This window comes from Gracilinanus agilis, chromosome 2, assembly GCF_016433145.1.
Source record: "Gracilinanus agilis isolate LMUSP501 chromosome 2, AgileGrace, whole genome shotgun sequence".
NCBI classification, from domain to species: Eukaryota; Metazoa; Chordata; class Mammalia; order Didelphimorphia; family Didelphidae; genus Gracilinanus; species Gracilinanus agilis.
In genome coordinates, this window is record NC_058131.1 from 51,017,735 (window position 1) to 51,039,778 (window position 22,044).

At 39.7% G+C, this 22,044-nt stretch overlaps 1 protein-coding gene across 1 annotated transcript in view; it reads right to left on the reverse strand.

Moving 5' to 3' along the window:
- ACSF3 (acyl-CoA synthetase family member 3) overlaps positions 1-18,914 on the reverse strand; it is a 219,483-nt gene extending 200,569 nt beyond the window's left edge. Inside the window, exon 1 of the mRNA XM_044663171.1 lies at positions 18,864-18,914. The gene's annotated coding sequence lies outside the window, so the exon portion shown is untranslated. The remainder of the gene's footprint in view (positions 1-18,863) is intronic.
- Between the last annotated feature and the right edge of the window lie 3,130 nt (positions 18,915-22,044).

The window sequence follows — 22,044 nt, forward strand, 5'->3', positions numbered from 1 at the left end:
TAGGCTCTACCAAGCACACAGTCACTAAAATAGCCAACATTTAAATAAGTAAGGTTCTGACACAGAACCAAATTATGTCTGGGGTTTAAGAGAGTAATGGTCTATTGGAAGGGAAAAAATAATATACAATTTTTTAAAAAGTCACATTAACATATCTGTTCTGCCCCATTTTTAAAAAATCCAAAATGCGCTGGTATTTTGCATAAATCCCTTGATTTTTATTTTTTTAACAGTAAAGAAAATCTCCATATTATAAGGAAACATCTGGGGTGGACTTCAGAAAACAAGAACTGCAATAAACAAGTGGGATATTTTTATGGAAAGAAAATAATAGTGAAACCAAATCATGATAGCTTAACATGCTTTCCATTCTCAAGTCTAACAAATTCTTACAAATCCTTTGGTATTTGCTTTACAGGCTGGAGAGAAATCTGAAAACAAAGGAAGCCTGCAAATAGAAAAGGGACTACTATAGTCTTTCTAGGTTATGGCTTCAAGGACAGATTTTTGCTGATGAAAGAGAAAGAGAGATGTTAACAGGGGTGTTAATTGGAAGTGACTACACTTAGCAGAGTCAAGCTAAAGAGCCTAGTATTCCAGGCAGCCAGTTCACTGTACAAACAGAAGGTCTGTACGGTGGAGTGAAATCCTATCAGATTATTCCATTTTTCCCTGTAAGGCACAGAGACTAAAAATTGCAATATCTTCCCCGGATGAACAAGGATTTTCAACATGACCTGGTCTGATGCACTTCAAAAAGACTTAAAAAAAAAAAAAAAAAAAGACAGGGGTGGGGTAGCACAGCAAGGTGCTCAGTGCCTAGAAAGCCAGGTCTAGAGGGAAGAGGTCCTGGGTTCAAGTATGATCCCCAGATACTTTCTGGCTGTGTGATTCTGGGCAAGTCACTTAACCCTGATCACCGAAACCTTACCATTCTTCTACCTTAGAACTAATATTTTAATATCAAATCTAAGACAGAAGGTAAGAGTTTAAAAAAAAAAAGACTACAAAAAATTGGTTTGGTATACACCCATGGCAGCATCAATATCATCACCCTAAGAAACAAGGCAGGTTGGTCCTTATTTAATGCTATTGTCACAGAACCTAAGACAAGATATGACTTGGAACTCTAGGTCATCTTGGACAGTTTGTTTGAGATCATAGTTCTAGAATTGGAAGAAAGAGCTCTCTCTGAGTCTCATTGGTAAAATGAGGGGTTGGGACTGGATCATCTCTAAAGCCCTTTGTAATTCCAAATCTATGCTCTGCAACTGAGAAAGACTTAGCTACTCTCAGCAACAGGATGATCCAGGACAATTTTGAGGGACTTATGACAAAGAATGCTCTCTACCTCCAGAATAAGAAATGTTGGAGTCAGAATGCAGGTGAAAACATACAATTTTTCACTTGTTTATTTGGATTTTGGTTTTTTTTATTATTATTCATTTACAAAAATGAACAAAATGGAAATGTTTTGCATGATAATACATGTATAACCCTGATCAAATTGCCTATCAGCACTGAGAGAGGGGAGGAAAGGGAGACAACTTGGATCAGATAACTTCGGAAAACTTATGTGGAAATATATTACATGTAATTGATAAAATAAACAAATTTAATAAATAAATCTATGATATGATGATCCTGCAACTTGGACAGATCTGTATTCTAATTTCAGGTCTGAAACTATCTGGCTATGTGACCTGCATGTTTCCTAGTAGACTAGCTGACCACCATCATTTCTAATCCTATATTTTTCTATAACTATACCAGACTCTTAGCACTGACTGCCTTTGGGACTCCTAGCAAATCTTGAGAATAAAAATCTTCTAGATAAATTTTCCCACTTAAAAAAATTGAGATGACATCAATAATTTTTCAAAGTAGCTATGATAGGGAATTAAGTGATAATAAAGAACTCTTAAAAGTGATGTTAAAAATTATCAGGCATTTCATAAATAGCATTCAGACCTCAAGAGTAAATTAAAGCACTACCCCCAGAAGGGTATGAAATGCAGATTCAAATCAGACTTATTGGAACAAATGACATTAATTCAACAGTCCCCACTTTGTCCTGAGTGGATACTGCAAAAATCACTTTAAAAATATCAAAGCTGGCATGCTGAAGGTTTTGTGGTGACAGTTAAGATATGAATTTCTACAGAGTAATATGAAGCAAAAACTAAGCAATGGAGCAGTTAGCACAGTGGATAGAAAGCCAGGCCTGAAGAAAGAAGGTCCTGGGCTCAAATCTGAACCCAAGACCCTTCCTAGCTGTGTGACCTTGGACAAGTCACTTGGCCCCATTTGCCTGGCCCTTGTCTTTCTGTTTTAGAGTTGTTATTAAGACAGAAAGTGAAAGCTTGGAGGGGAGGGGGAGGGTGACTGAACTAAGCTAGGGAAATGAACACAAAATTTATTTGGAGGCAAACATTGTTAAAAAGCAAAGCAAACAAAAACATCATGTTGGTGTCAGATTACCAGATTTTAACACCTCCACATAAAACTCCTAGACAACTCTGCCTGCAGAGAGATGATCTATTGAAAAAGGACAGACTCACCCATAGCTAAGTTTTGCATGTCAGATATTAATTAAGACACAAAACAAGGTAAAATAAATAGCTGTATTGGTGTTCCAAGTTCAACATCTTACTAGCTACATGACCAGGGGCAAGTCAATTTACCTCACAGGGCAGTGGGGAAGAAAGAGGTCTGTAAATCTTTAATAGCTAGTTAAGTGTCTACCATTGTTATTAAATATTAGTGAAGGGAGAATTAGACTTGCTCTTTTTTGTCCCAGAGAGCAGAAGTAGATGCTAGCAGTTGCAATTGAAAAGAGGCAAATTTAGGCTTGGTGTCAGGAAAACTTCCTACTAATTAGAGATACCAATGAAAAGAGCATCAATAAAACACGAAAACACATGGAGAGCAAGAAATAAAAAAAAGAAGCTTTATTCTATTAAAAGGGTGACACAAACACAGGAAAATTTTGTTGCTACCTTGTTAAATTTAACATTAACTAAAAAAAAAAAAACTAGGTATGAGAATGCCTTAGTTTTGTATACATTCTTTTCCAGTTCTCTGTATATTGGAATTTTTTATTTGATGATTGTTAAGTTCACAACTAAAAAAGAAATAAAAAGAAAATAACCAAGTAGAGCTATACGTAATGGTGGCCTCCCACTGGAGGTCTGAGCAAAGGTGAGATCACCATTCATCAATCATTTGGGGTCCCTTACAATTCTGAAGATCTGTAATCATCATTATTGGGAGGGGAGAGAACTCCTAGAAGAGGAAAAAGTTGCCTTGAACATGGAAAAGCTAAATAAATTGACTAGTCACAGCCAGAATGTGTTAGGGGCTGGCACTCTACACCATACAGCCTCTCATGAGAATGATGACGATAACAACAAAGACATTCACTTTATTTAGCTTGATGGTTCAGCAGAATGCTGTGGACACTGCCCACTTGGCAGGCACCTGACAAAGATTTCTGAGACAGCCTTAGTGATAAGACAGCTACATAAATGATAGTATGGTAGTATGTCCTAACCAAAAGGTTAGTAATTAATGGATTGATGTTAATCTCAAAGGGATGGAGTCTCTAGCAAATTGTTCTAGGAGTAAGAAAAACAGGTAAAGTTGCAGGGGGGTAATTTTGGGTCACTCTAAGGAAAAACTTGGGGCCCCTAGGTAGCACAGTGGTTAGAGTGCTGGATCTAGGGTCCGGAAGACTAATCTTCCTGAATTCAACTCTGTCCTTAGATGCTTACTAGTTATGTGACTCTGAACAAGTCATTTCACCTAGTTTGCCTCAGTTTCCTCCAAAAGGAAATGGTCTTTCCAATATCTTTGTCAAAAAAACTTCAAATGGAGTCATGAAGGGTTAGACAATAACAACGACAAAGGAAAAACTTCTTAATAGGTAGAGTTGTCCAAAAGTGGATTGGAAATGAGCTGCCTGAGGCAAAAATGGTCCCTCCTCCTCCTCTAGAGAGCTTCAAAAAGACTAGACATGAACCAGCAAAGATGGTGGAGCAGTAGGAAGAAACATCACCAAGCTCTCCCCCAAAATTTCCCAACAGAGACAAAGAGAGTAAAACCTAGTCATAATGAAGAAATCCAAGGAAAAATCAAAGTGGGTCATTTTTCCAGGAAAGGGCAAAGCAAGGAAACAGGCAGAAGTCTGAAGGCTGGGGGACCAGGTATAGCCAGGAAAATGCTGTGCTCTGAGACCAAAATGGGGCCAATGGCTATGTACTGATGCAAGAAATAATTGCTGATCCAGGAGGGACAACCTGAGGTTGTGTCTCCCTGACTGAAGACTTAGTTCCCAGACCCATGAGGGATAACCCTGCATGGAAAGGATCTGAGCTCTATGGCTGCATACTAGAACAAGGAATGGTTGTCTGGAGGCCTGAAGCTATAACCTAAGAAAGAAATAGAAGCAAGTAGCATCTAAGTGATTCTGAAGCTCAGTCTGAGGCCTGCAGCTGAGAAAACAGGCCAGGCAAGACCAGGGACTTGGGCCAGCAGCAGTCAACCAGGCACAAACCTATCACTAAATCTCAGTTGGTCAATAAACATTTATCAACCACCAACTATATGCCAGGCACTACGTGCGAGGATACAAAAAGAGGCAAAAGAAAATCTCTGTCTTCAAAAGAGCTCACAATCTCCCATACTCAAACTGGGTTCAGGAGCTTGCAAAGCTCAGATCAGGACAGTGACTTGACTTTACCCTAGAACAGAGGAACACCTGTTGGCAGGTACCTGACCTGAGCTGCCCCTGAGATTCTTGAATAGCATAACACTTGCCGTGTTGAGAAAGCAGTAGTGGGACCCCAGAGGACACAAATCAGGGCCAAACATGACTCAGATATTCCTTCTAGAAGTATAAGGAGACCTAACATGAAGTTCCAATTCAGGAAATAAAGCAAGAGAAATGAATAAACAAAGATTTCTACCATAGAGGGTTATACATGGTACCAGCAGTGCCCTGACAAACCCAGAAGATTACCTGTAAAATATCTATAAGCAAAGAGGACAGAGTGTTAGGTCTAGAGTCAGGAAGACCTGAGTTCAAATGCAGCCTCAGATGCTTAGCAGTCATGTGACCCTGGAGGACTTCACCTCCATCTACCTCAAACTCTTCAACTGAAAAATGGGAATAATAACACCAACTTCCCAGGGTCACTGAAAGGATCAAAGAAGATAATATTTGCAAAGTGCTTAGCACAGTGCCTGGCACATAGTAGGCACTTAGTAGAAATTTATTCCCTTTCCTATTCCCAAGAAAAACAGGTTGGGCATAAGGTAAATAAAAATTCCTAGAAGAAATAAATGAAGAGGTAAAAATGATTTTGCAAATGAAATGAGAATGCTAGAAATGAGAGAAAGGGTAGAGAATGTATCTATCCTATCACACTAGATAATTACTCAGAACCAGTTCGAACCAGGCAGGGCTCATTAACCCTCCACCGGAGGACCATGAGTCAGAGGGGCCAGTGGTGAATAAAACAAGGGTTCCAGCTACGGGGCCTCCTCCAAGACAAGGGACCTCTTCGGAAGCTAGTCCTTCCTGGAGCCAGGAAAGAAGTCAGCCTTTTTCACTCACCCACATGGTAGTCCAAAGAGAAGATCCTCCACCAGCCTTCAGATCCTCCAAAAGAGCTCCAACTACAACTCAGAAAAACTTCTTGCAAAAACTCTCCTCTCACAGGAAGTTGCAAGTATTTTTAAAGACCCTTCTTTGTGTCACTTCCTATGCCTTCCTCCACTTTACGTGGACCAATTGTAGTTTATAAATTTTCTTAGGACTACCCAAGGGGCAGTCAGTCATTTCTAAGTTGTTATGTGGGTTGTGGACCTCCCCTACTTAGGCATTAAGTAGGGTATATATTCTTCTGGTGATTAAATTTAAAAGTAGGTGAGGGGAGAGTTAATTCCATCTTCACAATCCCCACTGTGATCCTTTGGTAGACTAGTCTCCCCAATGGCTCATTTAACATAATCAGCTTGTACCACTAAAAATCTTCTACCTACAGGTACATCCAATATTGCACCTTCTAAGAGGAAACTACAATAGTTAGAGATAAGAGGGAAATAGAAGAGAGAAAGCAAAACCAATGTTTGCTAGGCACATTGACAAAAAGCCAATTAGGGGGCAGTCCCCTTTGGCATAAAAGTTTATATTCAAAATAAATGTGTTCAACCCCCTTTAGTTCAATAATCACACCCCAAAGTTCATTCTGGATCTTCTTGATGCAATGTAGGTTTCTACAGACATCTTTCTTCAAACAGTTTCATTTTCTGGATTCAAGGAGTTAGCAAGCTTCTTTTCCTGAATCTTTTTTTTTTTTTCAAATAAAATTTTAAATCATGGATTTTGTGAAAATTATACACAGCTCAGAGGTTCATTTGATCTTTGGACTGCAGGCATGGGGAGGGGTTTGAATACCACAAGATTTGAGCCCCAATTCAATGCAAGGATCCAGAAATTAATTATGTGAAATATTAGAAATATATCCATAAATCTGGTACATGAGCATATTGCTCATAAGAATCAGTTATTGAATGTATCTTTAATACTTTCATGATTTGTTTATTCCTAGAACCCTACACCATGACTAATAAACAAGCAAACAAATAAACAGCGTGGGTATACTATTTCAGGAAATCATAAAAGCAAACTGCCCATATCCACTCAAAGATTCTGCAATTTTGCAACACTATAAATCAGTTATTATTCCCCTAACAACCTGGAAATCCTGTCATTATCCATTAGAGAATCCAACATAAAGAACTAAACTGTTGACTATACAGTTCAAGTGATATCCAAATAATATTTAACTAGTCTTATAAAAAGGTGTCCTGTAAACAATCATTTTGAAGTAGCTAATTTAAAAAAACAATACCACAAAACTTCTACCTTATTTTTTCCCAAAGAATTCAAAATTTCATAAATATACCTCACCTATTTTACTTCCTTAGGACATTTTCCTTTATGCTTCCATCAGCCACATGGGAATCACTCAATTCAGAAGCAAATGCAGCTATTATAGAGAAAGCAAGAACAGTTCTAATACATTATACCAAAGGGGACTCATGAAACATTTACTTTATAGTTAAACCATCAAATATATCGTACCTTCCACCTTTATATTCCAAATTTCAAGTGACTGAACAATACAGATTCTAGCCCTAAGTACTGCTAACCCAGTTCTTACATTCCCGTGGGGCCAAGTAGACAGAAAGCAGATCTCTCTCCTGGCTAAGTGCCCTTCATGACTTTTTTTCCTTTGATTTTTCTCCTTGCATTCCGGTTTCAACCACCATTAATAATTCTTCTCTGGTCTTAATTAGTATTTAATATCTAAGGACCAACAATGCACTAAATATTTGCAGACAGTTATTAAATTCCTCTCAATTATGCAATTTAAGTGTTCAGTGGCAAGTGAAGAAAAAAAATCACTAAATGCTTTTTAGACACATCCTTAAACATTAACCAGTTTCCACTGTCATACTATTGCTGGAGCTGTGCACTGGTTCAATCATTCTAGAAAGCAATTTGGAATTGTGTGTGTGTGAGAGAGAGAGAGAAAGAGAGAGAGAGAGAGAGAGAGAGAGAGAGTTTGTGTGCAAAATGCCCACACCCTCTGCTAGGCAAACAACCTAAGTGGATCAAAGACAAAAGGAAAGGTCTAATATATAGCAAATATTAATAATAGTGCGCTCTGGCACTAAAGACCTGGAAACACAGTAGATAAACACAGTAGATTTCTCAAACACTATTGTTTGAGAACTAGCTAAAAAAAAATTTTGGTACATGAATATTATGTATATATGTATAAGAAACAATACATATGAAGAATTCAAGGAAACATGGGAAAACATATACAAAGATAATAGTCTGAAAACAGCAGAACAAAGAAAACAATATACACAATAACTATAATAATGTAAATATAAAAAAAGGAAACTGTGCAAAGAATTTTAATATCAAAGAATAGTTTTAAAGAACTATTGGGAGGGACAGCTGGGTGGCTCAGTGGATAGAGAGCCAGGCCTGGAGTCCAAAGGCCCTGGGTTCAGATCTGGCCTCGGACCCTATGGCAAGTCAAACAATTCCCATTGCCTAGCCTTACAACTCTTCTGCCTTGGCACCAATATAGTGATCTCTCACTTATCGCGGGAGTTATGTTCCAGAGACCCCTGTGATAGATGAAAATCTGCAAAGTAGTGGAAGAGCAAACAGACCAATGCAACAGTCACCGAGCCGATCAGCGCCCAGGATACAGAACACATCGCTGTGGTTGGTTGCCTTTCATTCCATCAGTCAATAGTGTGTCTCGTACAATCTCATGTTGGCAAACTTGCACAAGTAGTAGTGGTGTACTACATTTCCGCTGTGTACATACAGTATTCATTCACAAAATCCCACAATATAGTGAAAATTTCATGATATAGTGAAAACTCTGTGATACAGTGAAGCCATGGTAAGTGAACTGTGATATAGTGAGGGACAATTGTACTAAGTATTCATTCTAAGACAGAAAAGTTAAAAAAAAGTTTAATTAAAAAAAAAGATTCCCAACTACATAATCAATAAATCAAAAAGCATTTATTAGGTATTTACTATGGAAAAGGCACTATGCTAACTGCTGATCATATAAAGACAAAAAGGAAAGATACCATGTCACCAGGGATACATTCTAAGAAAGGTGGCAACATCTATATATGCAGAACAAATACAAAATGACTCCAAGGTATTTTGGGAGGTAAAGTGCTCTAAATGGAAGAAGTTTCATTGTTAAGCTCAATTTCAAAAGGAACCAGAGATTGCAAGAGGCAGAGGCAAGAAGGGGAATTATTCCAGGTGTGGGGGTCGGCCAATGCCAAGATACAGAGATAAGAGATGGAGCCTGGAGAACTGGAAGGTAACCTGGGTATCAAAATTAAAACAAAACAAAATTAACTACATCTTTAACAGGCAAAAAAAAAAACAAGTTACTGATGAAGTCATTGGAAATCGATGGGTAGTCATGAGAACAAAGGTCAAAATAAAAATCAAATCAGATAAAATAATAAATATGAGAAAACACATACTGTATGCAGTTGAAAAAAAGTTTAACCCAACCTATTCAAACAATAATGTTGAAAAAATGGTGGGGGGAGGCCAAGGACCTTGATTATCTTCACTTCTTACCTATATCTAACTGATATAAAGTAGCCACTACAATGAAGACTCCCATAAATGGACATATTTTGGACATTATTTTAAGGACATAACAGCCAAGAGCAAATAGGCTGGATAAAGGATGGTGGAAAATTAATTGTATCATCTCAAAAAAAAAGTGAAAAGTAGTCAAAATGCTTGGCTAGACCAGAATAAGACCTTCTGAAACCCTGGCTGGCTGCAACACAATCTTAAAAATAGTGAGGAATCATTTTAAAAGACATATCAGGGTAATGCATTGCTGGTGGAGTTGTGAACTGATCCAACCATTCTGGATGGCAATTTGGAACTATGCCCAAAGAGCTTTAAAAGACTATCTGCCTTTTGATCCAGCCATACCATTGCTGGGTTTGTATCCCAAAGAGATTATAGATAAAAGACATGTACAAAAATATTTATAGCCACGCTTTTTGTGGTGGCAAAAAACTGGAAAACAAGAGTATGCCCTTCAATTGGGGAATGGCTGAACAAATTATGGTATATGTTGGTGATGGAATATTATTGCGCTCAAAGGAATAAAAAATGGAGGAATTCCATGTGAACTGGAATGACCTCCAGGAAGTGATGCAGAGTGAAAGGAGCAGAGCCAGAAGAACACTGTATAACAGAGACTGATATACTATGGTACAATCAAGTGTAATGGACTTCTGTACTAGCAGCAATGCAATGACCCAGAATAATTCTGAGGGAAAAGAATGCTACCCACATTCAGAGGAAGAACTACAGGAGTGGAAACAGAAGAAAAACAACTGCTTGAACACATGGGATGATGCGGACATGATTGGGGATATAGACTCAAAATGACCACATCAACAATATGTAAATAGGTCTTGATTGATCACACATGTTAAAACCAGTGGAAATGCGTGTTGGATATGGGGGCGGGGAATGAATTGGGGTAGAGGGGAAAGTAAAAACAAGAATCATGTAACCATGGGAAATTATTCTAGAAAATAAAATATTTAAATTTAAAAAAATAAAAGACCTATCAGGGAAGGGAAAATAGCAATTGATTGGAAGAAATCACAGATTATATTATCTTTCCCCTAAAAAAGACACTAGAAATAATTCTCAAATCATGTGCCTACTTTCTTATCTTTAGGAAGAATGACAGATACACAGAACTGCTTGATGGAAAATATAAGGAGCTTTCACAAACAAGTGTCTATAGCAAAGTGAATACAAGATCCTTCTCTGTCTATTTTTTGTTATAAAAAACTAATTACATGTAATTTAGTAAAATATCTACCAAAAAATTTTTTTAATAAACAACCAATTGACTCGAGAGTAAATTGATTCTAGAGTAAAATGCAATCTTAAAGTAGTCTCCCAATAATAAGTATATTTTGATTCCCTAAAACACAAAACAGATAATAACTCTGTTCAATGCCCCTTGGATTATTAACATCAGACAAAACATAAAGTAGGAGAGGTGTGCTCACTAAAGATGTGTGCCACTGTATGTCCCAGTCAGTGAGCAAACATTTACTGAATGCCTTTTTGCCAGGCTATGCTAAGTGCTGGAGTTACAAAGAAACACAAAAAATAGATCCTAGCTCTTAAGAAGTTTAATCTAATGGAGAAGACAGCATGTGAACAGCTATGAACAAAAAAGACATATATAAGATAAATTGGAGATAATATCGGAGGAGGCACTAGATTTAAGGGGAATCGGGAAAGGATTCTTAAGAAAGGTAGGATTTTAGCCAAGACCTGAAGGAAATCTAGGGAAGCTAAGAGATGGAAAAGAAAGGAAAAAGCATTCTACACAAGAGAAAATGCATGGACTCATTAAGTATACTGTCATGTAGGAGTAACATCTAGGAGAGCAGAGTTGCTGCGCACATAGGAAGGTGGAAGGTGTAAGAAGATTGGAAAGGTCGGAAGGGACAAGGTTATCAAAGGATATAAAAGTCAAACTGAGAATCCTATATTTGATTCCGGAGGAACAGGGAGTCACTGAAGTTTATTGTGTAGGGAGGTGATATGATCAGCTCTACGTTTTAGGAAAATCAATTTGGCAGTCGACTGGAGGATGGAGTGGAGAGAAAATTAAGGCAGGAGACCAACCACGAGGCTACTGCATTACTTCAGGCATGAGGTGATAAGGGCCTGTACCAAGGTGGTAGCAGTGTCAGATGAGAGAAGGGGAATTATACAAGAGATGTTAGGAAGACAGAAATGACAGCTCAGATAGGGAGGGTGAGAGACAGAGTAAAGAAGTCTGTTAGCCTAAGGAACTGGGAGGACAAGGCATTTGACTACTTAAGAAAGTGAGGCAGTAGGAAGGGCTGGGAGGAAAAGATAATGAGTTCAGGTTTCACACTCAAGTTCTAAATGAAAGAAGGGTTCTTTATAGATAGTGAGTCATTCCTGATGTTTCTTCTTGTGAATACTGTGCTAAGCTCCAGAACTATCCAGTGAAATCCATGATTAAAAGAGTAAGTTGGGGGCACCTGGGTGGCTCAGTGAATAAAGAACCAGGCCTGGAGACATGAGGTCCTGGGTCTAAATCTGCTCTCAGTTACTTCCTGGTTATGTGACCCTGGACAAGTCACTTAACCCTCATGGTCTAGCTCTTCTTACTCTTCTGCCTTGGAACCAATACACAGTATTGATTCTAAGGGTTTAAAAAAAAAAGAAAAGAAAAAAAAGCAGCAGCAGCAGCAACTAACAACCCACAGAGGAAAAACAAACTGGACCTATTATCCAAATTATACTAGATAGTATGCTGGCCAGTCCATGGAGTTAGAGTAGAAAATAACTCCATACAAATAACTCCAAATACTTCTAGTCTGATGCCTCATGATGATGTGGGGGTGACCCTGGCTTCTCAAACACTACATCAATGGAACATAACCTGTCAGGTTCTTATATGGTGGCCCAGCAACAGATTATATCAACTTTCTACCAGCCTGACTTACTACACAGAGACCAATCACCCAGAGCAAGGCCACTGGGTGAGCAATTTTTTGTCTGTCAATCCATGAAGCACCACCACCCAGAAATGAAACTGTGTTTCGACAAATAATAAACACCTTTTTACTAACATAGGACTTATTGCAAATCCACTTTGCAGTCAGACTATTAATTTAATGGAGTGAGGATGAACATGTTTTATCTTTTCTCATATGGCTGCACTATTTTGGAACTTCTTTGAAGGACTTTCTCCACCATGCTCTAGAAAACTCATTACTAAGAAAATATCATCTAGAAAGATCCCATCAGGGACAGCTAAGTAGCACAGTGGGGAGAATACCAGGCCTGGGGTCAAGAGGAAATGGGTTCAAATCTAACCTCAGAAACTTCCTAACTGTGACCCTGGGCAAGTCACTTAACCTTAATTCCCTAGCCCTTGTCCTTCTGTCTTAAAATTGATTTGAAGACAGAGGGTAAAGGTTTCAAAAAAAGAAAGAAGAAAACATTCCATTAGCTTTGGGACTGCACCACATCACCACCTTCTGCTTCTTAGACTGGATAAGCCATGAACTCCAAACTTCCATTTAAGGAGGGAGCTCAGCTCAGGTACCTCATTTCTCACCTGGTTGCACTACTCTGGGGCTTCTCAGACTGACCTCATCAAGCCTCTTGGGTCAAGTATCTTCTCCCAAGTTACATATTGTCAGCTTCCTTTTGTGCCTTCTCTTTCCCATTAATCTATAAATTCCTTGAGGGCAGGAACTGTCTTTTTTTTTTTCCATACTTGTATCTCCAGCATTTAGCATAGGGCCTGGTACATAGTAGGAATTTAATAAATGTTTAATTGAAATCAATAAAAATGAGACAACATGGTGAGCAACTGAGTGAATTTTAATCTGACCTACTTAAGCTACTGATGCTGAAAAAAATAGAATTAAAAAAAATTAGTGTACATGGAATCATTCTATTTCCTAAGGAAATGTAGCTCAATTGCCACCAGGAGAAGACCAAAAGAACCTAAAAAAAGCTGTGGCCAGGGGGCAGCTGGATAGCTCAGTGGATTGAGAGCCAGGCCTAGAGACGGGAGGGTCGTGGGTTCAAATCCGGCCTCAGACACTTCCCAGCTATGTGACCCTGGGCAAGTCACTTGACCCCCATTGCCTACCCTAACCACTCTTCCACCTATAAGTCAATACACAGAAGTTAAGGGTTTAAAATTAAAAAAAAAATTTAAAAAAAAAAAGCTGTGGCCAGCAAACTCCTGAACTTGTTGCTGTATAGAGTGATATGGCAACCAAGAGTATCATAAATTTCTATTATAAACTTGTTTGTAAGATCTTAAAGAAAAGGGTGGTGGAAGATTATAAGCAACATAATCTTATAAAACAGCAAGTGATAAAAAAAAGTTTAAAGAAAACTTGGCAAGATATTCAACTATGTCATATCAATCTGAGGGCATTTAAGGATGCAATTGGACAGAAGCCAAGGAATACCACATTTGGACTTGAAGATGACAGTCCCAGATGTGTTACATGAGGAATCTTGAATCTTGGAACTCAAGAAAACAAGATAGAAAGTGCAGGTGGACTACCTTAAGTGTACACAGAAAAGGCGTACAGAGGAAGAGACATAATTTTGAGAGATTTGAGAGTTCAATCCTCAAAATATCTGAGAAGGTAGAATATCAAATTTCTTGGGGAAAAAACACAGTCCTTACTTCTACCAAAAAGACAACTGAGAAAATATCAGTAAATGCCAACTTGTATAACGACTTTCCCATCTCTATAAAATCTTTATGAGAATAATTTACACTCATATGGAGAGAATCCTTGATGAAGGCATGATATCACAAGTGAAAGGCAGGCTTTCACAACCAGTATTCTATAGCAAACCACATCTTTATAATCAACTAATAGATAGAAATGCTCTTGTTTATACATGACATTGCAGTGATTACACCAAGCCCCATAACAATAGATTCTTCTAACTGGGATATATAATTGTTCAAAAAAAAATTGGCTTAGGGGCCAATTAAGTAGGTAGCATATTAGATGGACAGCAGGCCTGGAGTTGGGGAGGGCCTGGGATCAAATCTGGTTTTAGACATTTCCTAGCTGTGTAACCTTGGGCAAATGACAACCTCAACTGCCTGGCCTTTGCTGTTCTTCTGCCTTAGAACTGATACTAAGGCCTAGCTAGGTGGCTCCGTGGATAGAGAGCCAGACCTGGAGAGTACGGGCCCTGCCTCTATCAAATCTAGCCTCAGATACCTCCTAGCTTTATGACCCTGGGCAAATCACTTAACCCCAAAAGCCTAGGTCTTACCATTCTTCTGCATTGGAACAGATAATATTGATTCTAAGACAGAAGATAAGGGTTTAAAAAAAAGTTTGACTTTAACTATTCACACAATAAAAACCAAGTGGATGATCACTGCCTAATGTTAGACTAGGATACAGTGCTGGATGGACAACCCATAGAGTTGACCCATTAGATCATGTATTTTGGCTAGCCATTGCAAATGGATAATGAACTCAGCTTAAAAGTAAAAAGCAAGAGAGCTCTAGGAAATTTTACAGTGCTTTTAATGACTAAGTTTCTGTCTGAAACAAAGGCTCATCTTTCAACATCAATACTCTTCTGGTGATACTCTATGGCTAAGGATCATAGAATACTATGCTCTCTAAAGAATTAAAATTGGGAGTCATCCAAGGGGCAATGGACTAGTGCACCGTGGGCTTTAATGGGCTGCAACATATTATTGACTAAGAATTGCATGGAAGAGTGAAAAAGCTATCATCAGAGAGATGTACACCATAAAAGAAGTTGAGTTTGGCACGTAGTGAGAGCCAAAGGGCAGCCTGTGTTCCCAGAGCATGTTGAGCAGACCCCCAGGGAGGATTTACAGGAGAACAAGGGGCAGAGATGGACGTGATTTGAAGGCGAGGATGTGTAGTAATCTGCACTGTTGGAGGGAGCACCAGCATCAGTGAGATCAAAGAATTAACTTCAAACTGTCATCAAAGATGACAGTTTGAAGTCCTACATGTGTAGTTCATTTTTCTCACTTCAAGGGTGTAAGTCCCATCGCTGAAACAGTTGTTCTAACAAATGTGAATTTTTGATCGGTAGGGGAATTGGGCAAGAACATAGATATCTAGTAACATCCTCTTCACACATGAAGGACAACAAATTAGATTTTTAACTTTGTTGTCTCTCCTTATTCTGGATGAAGCAAGTACCTAGTCAAATCAGCCTTTAAGTTCCTTTAGAGTGGAGACCTCATTCATTCTCTTGACACAGAACTACTAGAAGGAATCCCCAAAGAGTCTCAAGCCTAGCCTGGCTTCAGGAAAATAAATAATAGTAACAGCTTATATTAATACCGTACTTTCCGATCAGAAAGGTATCATCAGAACAACATCGTGAGGAAGGTGGTAATTATCCCTGTTTTATAGAAGAAACTGAGGCTGAGATAGGTTATACAACTAAAACGTGTGAGGAGAGGCTTAATCCTGGCTCTTCCTGACTCCAAGTCCAGTCTATCTGCTATGTTATGGTGCTTCCTAGTAAATATCTAGAGTAGACCAATGAGGTCAGATGTATTTCTAGGAATAGAAATTCTATAACCTCCTAATGTAAAAGTTATAAAAGTTGAAAATAAAACAAAACAAAGAAAAAAAACCCTCTTCTTTATGTTAAATTCTATGCTATCTTAGCTTAAATCCATTTTCTTTGATTTAGTCAGAAGAAACCAATTTAACACATTTATGAAGTGCCTACTATGTATACATGCCACGTATGCCAGACACTAAGAACACAAAGACAACAACAAAAGGGTCCCTGCCCTCAGGGAGCTGATGTTGGGGGTGGGGGTGGGGGGAACACCAAAATTTTACACAAAAGAGAACAGTACAATGTGGGGTGGAAGGAGAGAAGACAAGCACCTGGGGAGAGCAAGGAAAGCTTGATAAAGGAGGGAAGCCTGAACTAAGCCTTACAAGTCTCTCTTGATTTCTCATTTTTGATACCCTTTGTTCAAGTTGCCAGTTACCATTTTGGGAGGGCTCAACAGAAGTCAACTAAAGTGAAGGGCAGCTAGATAGCCCAATGGATAGAATGCTGGATCTGAAGCCAGGAAAATTCATCTTTATGGATTCAAATCCGGCCTCAGACACTAGCTATGTGACGCTGGACAAGTCATTTCACCCTGTTTGCCTCAGTTTCTTCATCTGTCAAATAAGCCAGAGAAAGAAATGACAAACCACTCCAGGATCTCTGCCAAGAAAATTCCAAATGGGGTTTCAAAGAGGTCACAAAAAAAGGTCACAAAATGGCAACTAAATAACAGTAGAGAGGCAAGACTACCCAATGAAGACAAACAAATACAAAGTCCTTGCTAATAATACTACCCTCCAAACAAAAAGGGATAGTCTCTAAATGAATGGAACTGATACCTGATTTGCATGATACTACACCCAACCTTCAACCAATACACACTTAAAATAGACCTCCAGAAGGTTTTCCCTCAGTTACATCTTGTTTACAAAGTGATGGTACAAGAATGAAATTCTTTTGTGCTGTTACTACAGCAGTCACATACAATTGTTAGTCTGCTGGTATGGGGCAAGGGGTTGTTCTTAAAACTTTATTTTTAAGTAGAAGATATTTACACAGGATTTATGGACCCTATATTCAAATTAAGAAAACCAAGAGGATGGGGCAGCTGGGTAGCTCAGTGGAGTGAGAGTCAGGCCGAGAGACAGGAGGTCCTGGGTTCAAACCCGGCCTCAGCCACTTCCCAGCTGTGTGACCCTGGGCAAGTCACTGGACCCCCATTGCCCACCCTTACCAATCTTCCACCTATGAGACAATACACCAAAGTACAAGGGTTTAAAAAAAAAAAAAAAAAAAAACAAGAGGAAAAACCCTTTGGACACAGTCATTGCAAAACAGTTCATCACTTAGGAAGTGAAAATGCTGGCATTTCTATTAACCAGATAGTTTAAACAGTTCAGGCCCACCAAAGGCATGTATCAATTCGCTAATCCTGTCATAGTCTCTTACTTCCTGTGTGACCTTGGGGGAAATGGCTTCTCTGATGCTGTTTTCTGACTTGTAAGATGAGAAGGTTGAAGGAGGTGGCCCATGTGCTCCCTTTTAGCTCAAAATCTGTTTATTCAATCTCCTCCACAGCTCGCTCTCTCTCTCTCCTTCCAGGTTGGAGAGAGAGACAGAGACAGAGACAGAGATAGAAAATATAGACCACCATAAAGAAAGTATTTACAAAGTTCCTGAAATATAAATTCTGAGTGATGGAGAGGTTCCAAAGAAGCATCTTTAAGTTACTGAATTCAGCTAGAAAAAGGGCCCTAGGTCCACAAGATTATGGTTCTAGGGCTGGAAAGGACTTCAGAGAGCATCTACTCCAAGCCTTTCATTTCATAGATGAAGAGACAAAGGACCAGAAAATTGAGGTGTTTTCCAAAGTTGTGCAGGTAATTTTCAGAGAAATTCAAGATGTGAATCCAGGCCCTCTGAATTTATAACTAATACTCTTTTCATTCCTCTTGGGAGCTGTGGGTTATCTAACCTGGAAAAAGAAAATTAAAGGCTACTGGAGTGCCCAACATTCACACAATGGTGCTGTGCATTTGTAGGCAGAAGAACAGAGCTTTGATATTGGCATTATTCCCAATAATAATAATGATAGCCAATACTATCTACTTTGTGCCAAGCACTTTACAAATATCTTACTGATCCTCACAAAAACTCTGAGGTAGATGCTATTATTATCCCCATTTTATGGTTGAGGAAATGGAGGCAGACCAGGGTCAAGTGACTTGCCCAGGGTCACATAGCTGGAAGTATCTGAGGCTGGATTTGAACCCAAGTTCTAATTTCCAGGCTTAGCTCTCCATTGAGCCACCTCACTGCCTCCAGCCACATGTTCTATTTTCTTTTTCTTATTAAAATCCTTACCTTTCACTTTAGAATCAATACTATGTGCTGGTTCCAAGGCAGAAGAGTGGTAAAGGCTAGGCAATGGCGGTTAAGTGACTCGCCCAGAGTCACACAGCCGGAAAGTGTGTTGGAGTAGTGTTCCACAAATAAGTGCTTATTATGCTTTATCCGCCCCAAGTTCGGGGCCCTTCTAAACCTACCCACAGTCTAAGGATCTCAGGTTAAGAAGCGCTTGCTCCAGGAAGGCTGACCGCGCCTCAATAGAAATGAGGTGGTGGAGGAGGGGGCGGACTTGGAGAAGTTGCCAACGTCTTTTTCGAACAATTTTGCTCTCTCAGACTCCGGCTGGCCAGCTGGGGAAGAATGAGGGGAGGAAGTTCTAGAAAGACGTGGATAGCTTCTACTTAGGCAGTAACTGAATTCTGGATATTTCCAGGAAGGGGAGAGAAATGCAAGAAAGTACCAGATGAGGCACTGAGCATTCTACAGATGAGGAAACTGAGGCCCAGGGAGGGGAAGTCACTCGCCCAAGGTCACACAGCTAGTATGCAAAGGTCCGAGATTCGAACCCCGGTCCATTGGGTTCTTTCTGCTAAGACATCTCCCTTAATTTCACGAAGGACCAGGCGAAACAGGAAGCGCAACCGGAGCGCGAGCCCCCACGGTTCCCAGCCCCCACGGTTCCCAGCCCATCTCCCTGTCCCCGAACGCCCCAGCCCGCGCCTGCGCAGAGCCGTCTCACCTGCAACCCCCGCCGTCGCTGCCCGCTGCCGTAGCAGGAAAGAGAAGCACGTGACGTCCGGCCGCCGAGGGAAGGGGACACGCACAGAGCGCTGACGTCACGCTCCGCCGGGGCTGGGACCAGGCGCTAATGCGGACCGAGAAGTCCTGGCAAGACCCTCACCGAGGCCTAGGCCGAGTGCGCTCGCAAACACTTACCCCCCACGCCTCTGGCACCTTAGTATCAAGGTTCCCAGATGGAAACTTCCCCTGTCTGCCCTTTGCCCACGGAGCCCTCTGGGCTGGGGAGCCGGGGCGGGGCCTGCGGAGCCCCAGGGTGGGGAGGGGTGGAGCACAGTCCCTCGTTTTACATAGAGGGAAACTGAGCCTCCGGGAGCGGCACGAAGGGCTTGTGGTTCAAACTCTTCATCGGAGATTTAAGTAATGGAGGGCTCTTAGAGCCAGGACTACACATTTTACGGATGAGGACCCTGAGGCTCCACGAGGTTAGGTGATGTGCCCAAAGCCGAACAACCGACAGGTTTCAGACCCCACACCCAGTATTCTTTACATTGTATTTCCCAAACCTCCAGTGAAACCCCTACCCTACTCCTCCCTCTTCAGGAGAATGAGGGATGGACAGACAGACAAACCGACAGATGGATGGATGGACTGACCAAAGGACAGAGCGATGGATAGGAGAGACATAGATGATAGGATAGATAGATACATGGAAGGATTGATTGATCAGATAGATGGACAGATATTGAAAATATATATATATCTACATAGAGGTGTACACGTATGTATATATATGTATTACATCTAGATCTAGATATCTCAAACCCTTGCCTTGTCAATTTACTGAGGAACAAAGGCAGACCCAGGCCTTCTAGGTGGCACAGAGGATAGAGCCCTGGGGCTGGGAGTCAGGAAGACTCCTCTTCCTTAGTTCAAATTCACACTGGGACACTTCTTAGCTGTGTAACCCTGGGCAAGTCACTTAACTCTGCCTGCCTCGGTTTCCTCATCTGTAAAATGAATTGGAGAAGGAAATGGCCAACCCCTCCAGCCCTTTGCCAAGAAAACTCCATGAAAAATATAGTCCATAGGATCACAAAGAGTTGGACATGACTGAACAACCACACCACACACTCATACATCCAAGGCATGAATTCTTATATGTGTGTGACCATGTCTTTGTGTGTGTATATATATTTGTCCACCAATAAACATTTATTAAGCACCTACTATGTGCCAGGAACTGAGCTGTTAGGGATACAAAAAGAGTCAAAAAATTGATCCCTGGCCTCGAGGAACTTAAATTTAATGGGGGAGATAACAAACAAATAAATAGGTACAAACAAGCTATATACAAGACAAATAGGAAGTAAATAATAGACAGCATTAAATTATTATGTATAATCATATCATCTATATCGTGTGTGATTATATTATATTTTGCATTGTAATTTGTAATATATACATACGGAAAGAAATATAGAATTTGTTTCCTTGACTATAGTGTGGTACAAAAAAGAATCCTCCCACTGTGGGCAAAACTATTGGTGTGACTATTGTATGTGTAAAGTATTGATATATTTTAAAGATTAAAGTGAAAGTTCTCAGCAAAAATCCATAAATCCATTCATTCATTTGAATGTACCACCCCTGGACTACTCTCCCAGCTTATATTTGAGAGTTCGTTCACTAGAGTCATCTATGCCAAGCTACCCTGTCAGTCTACACTCCTAAAACAATATAACTCAGGAATCCCTACCAGTGAGTTTCATCTTAACAGTTAGCTAAGTGACAATTAGTTCAAATATGGCATGGTAAGAAGAGTAGCTATAGCAATGCAATGATCCAGGGCAGTCCAGAGGAACTGATGAGAAGGAACACTATCCACATCCAGAGAAAGAACTGGGAGCGGAAATGAAGAAGAAAAACATATGATCAATCACGTGGTTTGATAGGGATATGATTTGATTGGGTTTGAGCTTTAAAAGATCACCCTATTGCAAATATAAATAACATGGAGATAGGTTTTCAATAATGATACATGTATAACCCAGTGGAATTGCTTGTCAGTTCCAGAAGGGGGGAGGGAAGAAGGGTAGGAAAAATCATGTATCATGTAACCATGGAAAAATATTCTAAATAAAATATATATATATATACATATGTATATAAAGAAGAGTAGCTATAAAACATTCTTCCCATAAACTAGGGATATACAATTTCCATGAGAAGAAACTTGGAGTTCAGTGGTGGTGAAGCACTAAAAGAAGGAGCACCTGTGGTGGCCAAGGCAAATCATACCTCTGGTATTGCTGGACTTCAAGGTCTTTTGACCTTATACCAGGGAGATTGTTGGCATTAGATGGGTTGTTTCACTGCTGCTCAATACCTTGTACATAGTAGGTGCTTACTAATGGTGTGCTGATTAATCTGGTTCTTTGTTAGAGTCAGACTTGTGATTTATGAAAAGAGCTTCTGCAAGAGGTAATTCCATCTCTCAGTAGAGATTGTTCTATAATGTATTATCTTAGACCTCTGAAAAGCTAAATAACTTGCCCAAGTCACATACTTAGTATATCTCAGAAACCATACTTGAACCAAGATTTTCCTGGCTCTAAGAATTGGCTTTTTATCCATCACGCAGTCATGCAAGCCTTGTTAAAGTTCAGTAATAATTTTGATTCCATCTCCCTCAATCACCCCAACAATCCAGGCAATCTAGATAGAAAAAAGGTAACAAAACTAGTTGCTAGAAAACCACAACTCAAGAGCTTTAAGGCATCACTATTTTTTATAACTTAGCCCCAAATTTCTGCTTCCAAAGGAAGCTGACAAGATTGGTCCTAGATTACATAGTTGGAACATAAAGGTGATGGAGTGTTGCTGCTTGGTGTAGAACATGGAACGGTTTCTGACATTTTCTTTTTAAATTCATGCTTCCATAACCTTTGAAGTTTAACAAGTGAGGTAGGTAATATAAATATTCTTATTCCTCTTTTTTAAGATATGGAAAAAGGAACTTAGGGAGACATGCCAGGAGTCACACAGTCAGTAAAAGACAAAGCCAGGACTCAGATCCAGGCCTTCTGAGTATAAGTCTATTTTCTTTTCACTATGTAATTCTACCTGTTTACTTTCTTGCCCCATTTCCTGCCTAGATTAAACATTTGACATTTAATAAA